Source organism: Misgurnus anguillicaudatus, chromosome 7 (assembly GCF_027580225.2).
Source record: "Misgurnus anguillicaudatus chromosome 7, ASM2758022v2, whole genome shotgun sequence".
NCBI lineage: Eukaryota > Metazoa > Chordata > Actinopteri > Cypriniformes > Cobitidae > Misgurnus > Misgurnus anguillicaudatus.
In genome coordinates, this window is record NC_073343.2 from 16,528,674 (window position 1) to 16,538,082 (window position 9,409).

The following is a 9,409-nucleotide window of genomic DNA, read 5'->3' on the forward strand; positions in this document are numbered from 1 at the left end:
CATAATCCTCAGATAGACTGGGTTAAGGGGGGTGTTCATTCATGGAGATTGTCTTGTCATAGTAATTGTTTAGTGTCTGCTGTGTCTCCCGTGACCTCTGTTTCTGTTTTCCAGGAGGAACCAGGTGATTTGTCTGGGGTACCGGAGGAGTACCATGATCTGCGATCTGTCTTCAGCCGTTCCCGGGCGGTTTCTCTGCCGCCTCACCGTCCTTACGATTGCGCTATTGATCTCCATCCCAACACCACGCCCCCCCGCGGTAGACTTTATTCTCTCTCTGCGCCCGAACGAGAGACTCTGGAGAAATATATCACAGTCTCTTGACGCGGGGATTATTGTTCCATCTTCGTCTCCTGCCGGCGCTGGTTTCTTTTTTGTCAAGAAAAAGGATGGGTCTTTGCATCCGTGTATCGATTATCGAGGGCTGAACGAAATAACGGTAAAGAATCGTTATCCTTTGCCTCTTATGTCGTCAGCCTTCGAAATCTTACAGGGCGCAAAGATCTTTACTAAATTGGATTTGCGTAACGCCTACCATCTAGTGCGCATTAGGGAGGGGGACGAGTGGAAGACCGCTTTTAATACCCCTGTCGGTCACTTTGAGTACCGGGTCCTACCGTTCGGTCTCGTAAACGCTCCGTCCGTCTTTCAGGCTTTAATTAACGATGTTCTGAGAGACATGCTTAACGTCTTTGTATTCGTGTATATAGACGATATACTTATTTTTTCACCGTCTCCCCAGGTACACGTACAACACGTTTGCCGGGTCTTACAGCGCTTGCTAGAGAATCGCCTTTTTGTTAAGGCTGAGAAGTGTGTCTTTCACGCTCAATAGGTCACGTTTCTCGGTTCGGTTTTTTCAGGGGAGGGGATTCGTATGGATCCTGATAAGGTCCAGGCGGTTCTAAATTGGCCGGTTCCCGAGTTGCGCTTCAGAGATTTCTGGGGTTTGCAAATTTTTACCGACGCTTTATTCAAGGTTTTAGTCAGGTTGCCGCCCCCCTCACTGCCCTCACCTCATCCAAGAGCAGGTTTTCTTGGTCCGAGGCTGCTCAATTTGCGTTCGATCATCTTAAGAGACTTTTTACCTCCGCACCTATCCTGATCACGCCTGATCCTAAGCGTCAATTTATTGTGGAGGTCAATGCCTCTAATATTGGAGTCGGAGCTGTCTTGTCGCAGCGCTCCCCCCAGGATGATCACATTCATCCTTGCGCTTTTTATTCGCATCGTCTTTCTCCCGCGCAATGCAACTATGACATTGGTAACCGAGAGCTTTTGGCGATCCGTCTCGCGCTCGGTGAATGGCAACATTGGCTCGAGGGAGCCAGTGTTCCATTCATTGTCTGGACGGATCATCGCAACTTAGAGTATATTCGTTCGGCTAAGCGCCTGAGCGCTCGTCAGGCTCGCTGGGCTTTATTTTTCAACCGGTTTAATTTTTCTATTTCCTTTAGATCGGGTTCGAAGAATCAGAAGCCTGACGCTCTTTCCCGGCAGTTCGATCCTCCAGAGGGAGTCCCGACCTATGAGGGGATTTTACCTCAACACTGTGTGGTCGGGGCAGCCGTCTGGGGGGTGGAACGGACGGTTAAGCGAGCACTCTCTCAGATTAGGAGACCCCTTCCCTCTCCCGAGGGAACTTTATATGTACCCGAGTCTGTCTGTCCGTCAGTCCTTCGTTGGGGTCATACTTCTAAATTGGTCGCTCACCCGGGGGTGAGAGGTACGTTAGCCGCGATCTGTCAGAGATTTTGGTGGCCCACTCGTGAGCGCAACGTTCTATTTGCGCCCAGGCTAAGTCCAGTAATAACCCTCCGGCGGGTCTTCTCAGACCTCTTCCTATTCCCACACGTCCTTGGTCTCATATCGCCATGGACTTTGTTACCGGTCTCCCTATCTCAGCTGGGAATACGGTCATTCTCACCGCCGTAGACCGTTTTTCTAAGGCTGCCCATTTTATTCCGCTTCCTAAATTACCATCTGCTAAGGAGACAGCTCAGATTATGGTGGATCACGTTTTTAAAATCCACGGTCTCCCCTTGGACATTATGTCTGATAGAGGTCCGCAGTTTGCCTCTCAGTTTTGGAGGGAATTCTGTCGCCAGATTGGGGCTTCCCCCAGTCTGTCGTCAGGATTCCATCCTCAGACCAATGGCCAGGCCGAACGGACAAATCAGATTTTGGGTCGCATGTTGCGTAGTCTTACCGCCTCTAGTCCTGCGTCATGGTGTGATCAGCTGTCATGGGCTGAATACGCCCATAATTTCCTCCCTTCATCCGCTACCGGTTTCTCTCCGTTTGAGGGTTGCCTCGGTTACCAGCCGCCTATTTTTTCTGCTCAGGAGTCTCTAGTCTCGGTCCCGTCTGTCGAAGCGTTTATTAAGCGATGTAAGCGTACCTGGAGGAGAGTGAGATCCAAATTGTGTCAGACTAGAGAACGCACGCGTCGAGCTGCCAACCGCCGCAGAATTCGGTCCCCTAGATATATCTGCGGTCAGAAGGTTTGGTTGTCCACCCGAAATCTCCCTATTCAGGAGACATCTCGCAAGCTATTGCCCCGTTTTGTTGGTCCATTCTCCATTGTCAAAGTCATTAGTCCTGTCGCTGTTAAGCTCAAGCTATTCGGTCGGTTACGCCGCGTTCATCCAGTCTTTCATGTTTCGTGTATTAAACCGGTCATTCATGTGCCCACTCGTCCCCCCCTTCCCCCTCCTCCCCTTGATGAGGGGGAATCTATTTACAGAGTTCGCAGACTTCTCGATGTTCGTCCTCGGGGCCGTGGCCACCAGTTTTTGGTTGACTGGGAGGGCTACGGTCCAGAGGAGAGGCAGTGGATTCCAGCCCGGGACGTTCTGGATCGATCGCTCATTGATGACTTCTACCGGTCCCGTCAGCCCCCTCCCGCGAGCGCCTAGAGGCGCTCGTTGGGGGTGGGGTACTGTCATGAATTTGTTTTTCTCTATCTGCCTTTTTGTCACATACTCATATACACACACATAGACATGCTTATTCACACATACACACATCCTATCACTCACACACACCCCTTCATTTTCAGTTGGTTATCATTCTCTCTCTCCCTCTCTCTCCCCTCTCACCTGTGTGTCATTGCAATCTGCGCTCGCGCTGATTGCTTTGACACCTGTTCCCACTCTGCCTTTAGCATTTATCTGGTGGCTGTTTTGGCAGTCTCTTTGTCGGATTATTGAATTACACATGTTTTCTGTATACTCTACAGCTTTATCGTGTCGTGTCATAGGAGTAACTCACCTGGTCCTGTCTTGTCTGTCCTGTCCAGTGTCTCCTTTAAGTTCATTGAGGTTCAGCTGCGTGTGAAGCTGAGGAGAATTCTCCGTGCCTGATTTATTGACTGCTGCGCTCCAGGCCAGCTCCAGGGATTAGATCTGTGTCGTTTTCCCGGATCGGGACTCAAGTATCTTTGTTTCATTCCAGTGCTGTGTGAAATCTCCAGACTGCCTTTGTTATCTTTTATTAAAGACTCTAATTCCCTGTGATATCTGCCTTGGAATTTTCTTCATTATAACAATATTTAAGCATATTACCGTGTTTTTTTTCCTGTTTAAAACAAAAATGTATAATGTTTATTAGTGGAACTAAAGGTTGGATTAAACTTGAAACGCACGTGATCGTTGTCATCAGTGAGGTAACCAATCACGTAAAGCTATGTCGTCATCACAACTCCGTGCATCCGCTCTGGAGAAGCTGCACCGGCTGAGCTAGCCGGCTACTCTCGAAACGCTCTCGCGGTACTTAAAAACCAGAGTCGTATAATAATAGAGTTACGACACTCATAGACGTCCGTTGTAAGAATGGAATGCGGAAGTAACAGCGTGTCATGGAGTGACGCATACGCACAACCGGCGCAACGTCATAGAATGTCTCTGAACAGGTTCACGCCCACTTTTGGGGGAAATCAGACTAGACCTTAATAACTTATGAAATCACTCAGATTAAACATGTTGAGTAATTATCTGTCCACCCTGCCTGCCATAGAGCGCGAAAGATACATTAACATATTTAATTTGGTCAATGTGAAAACATGTCTCTTTCATTCTCCCAGCGTCAAATTTGTGTAACAACGCTCCCTATTGGCCAGAGGTGTCTTACCCGGACATTTACTCGTACCTCATCGAGTCAACAGGGAAGCAAGTGAATGATTTTACTTCGTATTTGAAAGTTACTTCGTATTTATTTATTATGTCTTTATATTTAGAGTAATGAGTGCACTTTTCCGTCCAGCCATACAACTAACTGGCTTAGCGATATTTCCAGCAATCACTGGATGGCGTTGTTGCACAAATTTGACGCTGTGAGAAAGAAAGGGACATGTTTTTATATTGACCAAATTAAATGTGTTAATGTATCTTTCGGGCTCTATGGCAGGCAGGGTGGACAGATAAATACTCGACATGTTTAATCTGAGTGATTTCATAAGTTATTTACGCCTGCCGGCTGTGTAAAAACGTTGCTTTGTTCCGCTATTTTGAATGGAAGCCAATGGAAGGTCTGCTTTTTATCCCCAAAAAGGGGCGGTGACGAAATTTACAGTCAAGTTCCCGGATGTGCCGGTAGTCCGTATAGTTACAAATGCAGCACTGAACCCCATTCATTTCAATGGCACCTGCTGGTAAATCGATGAAATTACCATTTCTCTTTACATTTTCGGACATTTTATGAATATAGTCAACAGTGATATTTTATGAACTCTGCTGTAGGTAATGATTATCGTTAATAATAACTAGTACAATTTTTATATTTTAATGAGTTGTGTATAATGTGTGAATAATATAGATTTAATGGTTTAATATTTTATTACTGGTGGCCATCTACTTTATACTTATCTTTTTTTATATATTATGAGTAACACTAGGGGGCAACAGCGACAAGCTAAATGCCTTATAAGAAAGTCACACTGCTTCACAATGCTGCTATGTGTTTCATTGTGTTTGGTAAGTAATACGAGTGATGTATCCTCGAAAATCATGTATAATTATATTAACATTAACCGGGTTCAAGATGGAGTAAGACGTGAGTTTTGTAGCTCCGCTGATTTTCACTCGAACTTCATTAAAACAAGACAACATAAAGCTAGTAGTGCTTGCGAACTGTTCATAGGGTTACAAACGCTTAACATTAATCGCAATTCTCCTGCCTAAATGCCGTTGAAGAAACAAGGAAAGAAAGATGTCGCTGGAGGAGAAAGTGCGGCCGAACCAGCGGGTTCGTTGGAAGAGGCCAGTGCAACCGAAGGCAATAACCCGGTGCTGCTTGCTATTGAATCTCTCCGATTAGAGCTGGGCAAAGTTAAGACTGATATTAAAGAAAGTTTGAAAGAAGAGATGGCGACGCTGGAGAGGAAAATTGATGCAAAATTTGATGCAATGCAGTTAATTATAAATGACCATCGCACTACTCTCGAACATCTTGAACAGAACGCTACAGCCTCGTCAGATGCGGTTACGAAACTACAAGCGCATGTTAAAAGTTTGTCCGAGCAGGTGTCAGAATTAACAGAGAAATGCATCGATCTGGAAGGCCGCTCTAAGAGGCAAAATATAAGAATCGCGGGGATCCGAGAAGGATTGGAAAACGGTCAAGGTGCTAGAGAATTTGTAGCTAAGCTGCTGATGGAGGTGCTTGAATTAGATGAGCTGCCTGTGCTGGATCGCGCGCATCGGGCTCTACGCTCCCGGCCTGATAACAATGACCCTCCGCGTCAGTTTATTGCACGAGTGCATCAGGGCCACACAATGGAAAAAATCATGCGTAAAGTATCATCACAAAGACAGCTAACCTTTAACGGTCGCTCCATCCAGATCTTCAGAGATTACCCGGCGGCTGGGGTAAAACGTCTAGCTGCCTTTGCCAAAGTAAGACAGATCCTGCGGGATAAACCCGGGGTGAAGTTTGGAATCTTGTATCCAGCGAAACTTCGGGTGACGTACAGCGAAGGAGAGAAGCTTTTCACCGACGTGAATGAAGCATGGAAATTTGCTATTGAACAGTTTGGCGCAGATAAGTAAATATTGGAAAAGTACTCCAAGATTAATATCTGTTGTTTTGTAGAAGTTTCAGTTATGTAGCGGACTTATGTTGGACTTGTGTGTGAAGTCTCTGCAAGTAATATGCGAAGGTCGGCTTTAACCTTCAATTTTTTGTTTTTTATTATACGTTTTTGTTGCCTTATACTTCGTGGTAAGTTTTGCTGTACATGTGTTTTGGTAACAGCTAAACATGTTCTGTTAACTAATGTTTTGTTGGGAGGGTGGGATAGTGCTAAATGGTATCATGATGACAACTACATGTGTGTTGGTAATTGGTTAGAACAGATTATAATTACTGTGTATGTTAAATAATTTAAATGCAAAAGGGGCGTGTTTAAGTTTCTCTACTTGGAATGTTAAAGGAGTGAATGAACCAGTTAAGAGGGGGAAAATATTATCTCATTTAAAATCACTGTCTGCAGATATTATGTTTCTACAAGAGACCCACTTGAAACGTACTGCACATGTTAGACTGAGATGCAAATGGATTGGACAAATATATCATTCCAATTTCTGTGCCAAATCTAGAGGAACAGCTATCCTTATTCGTAAAGGAGTCCCATTTAAACATAATTTGACTATTTCAGATAAAGAAGGGAGATATGTAATTGTTGTTGGGGAAGTATTCTCTGTGCCATTAACACTAGTCAATATTTATGGACCAAATGCTGACAATCCTGAGTTTTTCAAAAAAGTTCTGGATTTAATTCCATCTAGCTCAGACACAAATCTTATAATTGGGGGTGACTTTAATTGTGTTCTTGATCCATATTTGGACAAGTCTTCCACAAAAATAGTTAGTTCCAACTCCACAAAATTTCTGAATGCTTATATAAGTAACTCTAACATGTTTGATGTATGGCGATCTCTCTATCCATCAGCTAGAGATTACTCATTTCATTCGCAAGTACATAACATCTATACCCGAATAGATTATTTTATTTTGGATGGTAAACTTATGCCCCAGGTCTGCTCGGCTAGATACCATAATATAGTTATCTCTGATCACAGTCCAGTGACCTTCTCTATTAAGATTGATAATATGGAGAAACCACAAAGAAATTGGAGACTTAATTCTCATTTACTTACAAATAAGGTTTTTATCAATCACTTAAAACAGGATATACATTTTTTTTTTTAATTAAATGACAAACCTGACACTTCTATGGGGGTACTATGGGACACATTTAAAGCATACATTAGGGGGTGTATTATTTCCTATCAAGCATTTCAAAGAAAGAAAAATAGGGCTGAACTAGAGCTATTAGAAGTTCAAATTCGCGATTTAGAAGTGGAAAATGCTAAACACCCATGTATGGAAAAATATAAAAAAATTTGTGCACTTAAATATAAAGTGAATGAAATTCTCGCTTCCAAAATTTTAAAATCCTTTCAGTATGTAAAGCAAAAATACTTCGAATTTGGTGATAAACCTCAGAAACTCTTAGCTCGACATCTCCGTAAATCAGTAGCTGAACGTACAATATACAAAATTAAATCAGACACTGGAAATTTCCTAACGTCCTCTAAAGATATAAATAGTAAGTTTCAAACATTTTATGAGTCACTGTATTCATCTAAAGGAAATATAGATCCTTCAGTAATAGTACAGTTTCTATATCAACAGAACCTACCCGCATTAAATCAAGAACAAGCTGAAGAGTTAGGTGCAGAAATTACTATTAAAGAAATTTCAGATAATATAAAATCTCTAAAAGGATGTAAAACTGCTGGGCCGGACGGATTTTGTAACGAATTTTACAAAGCCTACTATGAATTACTATCACCTTATTTATATAGGGTTTACAAACAAGCATTTATAGATCAGTCTCTGCCCTCTTCCCTAAATGAGGCAATTATTATTGTAATCCCAAAAAAAGGAAGGAACCCAGAAGAACTTGGCTCTTATAGGCCGATTTCACTTCTAAATACAGATCAAAAAATTCTGGCAAAAATTTTGGCATGCAGACTAAATATAGTGATAAGTAACTTGGTGCATCCAGATCAAAATGGCTTTATACCAAAGCGTAACTCTTCGTCTAATCTTAGGCGTCTCTTTAATATTTTGTATTCGTCCAAAGCCCAGAAACAAGATTTTGCCATTCTCTCATTGGATGCAGAAAAGGCATTTGATCAAATTGAGTGGCCTTACCTATTTGCTGTACTGAAGAAGTTTAATCTTGGAGATAATTTCATCTCATGGATTAGAGTGTTGTACTCTAATCCGTGTGCAAGAATTCTCACAAATCAATCAATATCTTCTCGTTTTGAATTACACAGAGGCACAAGACAGGGCTGCTCGATGTCACCTCTTTTGTTTGCATTAGCGATTGAGCCTCTAGCTCAGGCTATTAGAGCCCATTCAGGTATTAAAGGCCATAAAACTAAAAACACTGATAATAAATTGGCATTATACGCAGATGATGTAATTTTATTTATTTCTGATCCCAATAGTAGCATTCCAAATATCCTTAATTTGATTAATTACTATGGCACATTTGCAGGATATAAAATTAATTGGGACAAGAGTGTGTTGATGCCAGTTACTATCAAGGACTCGTCTTGGCTTCAGGGATTGCCCTTTAAGGTTACCTCAGAACAATTTACATATCTAGGAATTGAGGTGACAAAAAAGTTTTCCAATCTGGTTAAAGCCAATTTTCAACCCCTGCTGTCGAAATTTAATTCCTTGATTGGTTTTTGGAGAACACTCCCTCTATCTCTGGTGGGAAGGGTAAATGCGATCAAGATGATTTTTCTCCCACAATTTTTATATGTGGTACAGAACATTCCTGTATTTCTGCCCAAATCCTTTTTCAAAAAGTTAGACTCTATCTTGGTCCCATTTGTTTGGAATTATAAAGCCCACAGGATTTCGAAACAACACCTGTGTAAAATTAAAATACAGGGAGGACTCGCGCTACCTAATTTTCTCTTTTATTATTGGGCTGCGAATCTGAGGTTCTTGACTTCGTGGATAGATTTAACACCGGTGTGGGATAGTTGGTTGGGGCTGGAACAGGAAGAATGTGCCCCATATTCTATTAATGCAATTCTTTTATCACCCAAAGGTATAGTTAGTTCACTTTATAATCACAATCCTGTTATTCATAATTCTATTCGTATTTGGAAACAATTACTGACACATTTTAAATTTACACAAATGTCATTTCTGTTATCAATTTCAGCTAACCCTGCTTTTTGCCCTTCGGTATTGGATAATGTATTTGAGATTTGGAAAAAGTTAGGGTTATGGAAAATAGGGGATTTATATGTGAATGGAAAATTTGCCTCATTTCAGCAGTTGTGTGAAAAATACAATATCCCCTCTAATCACTTCT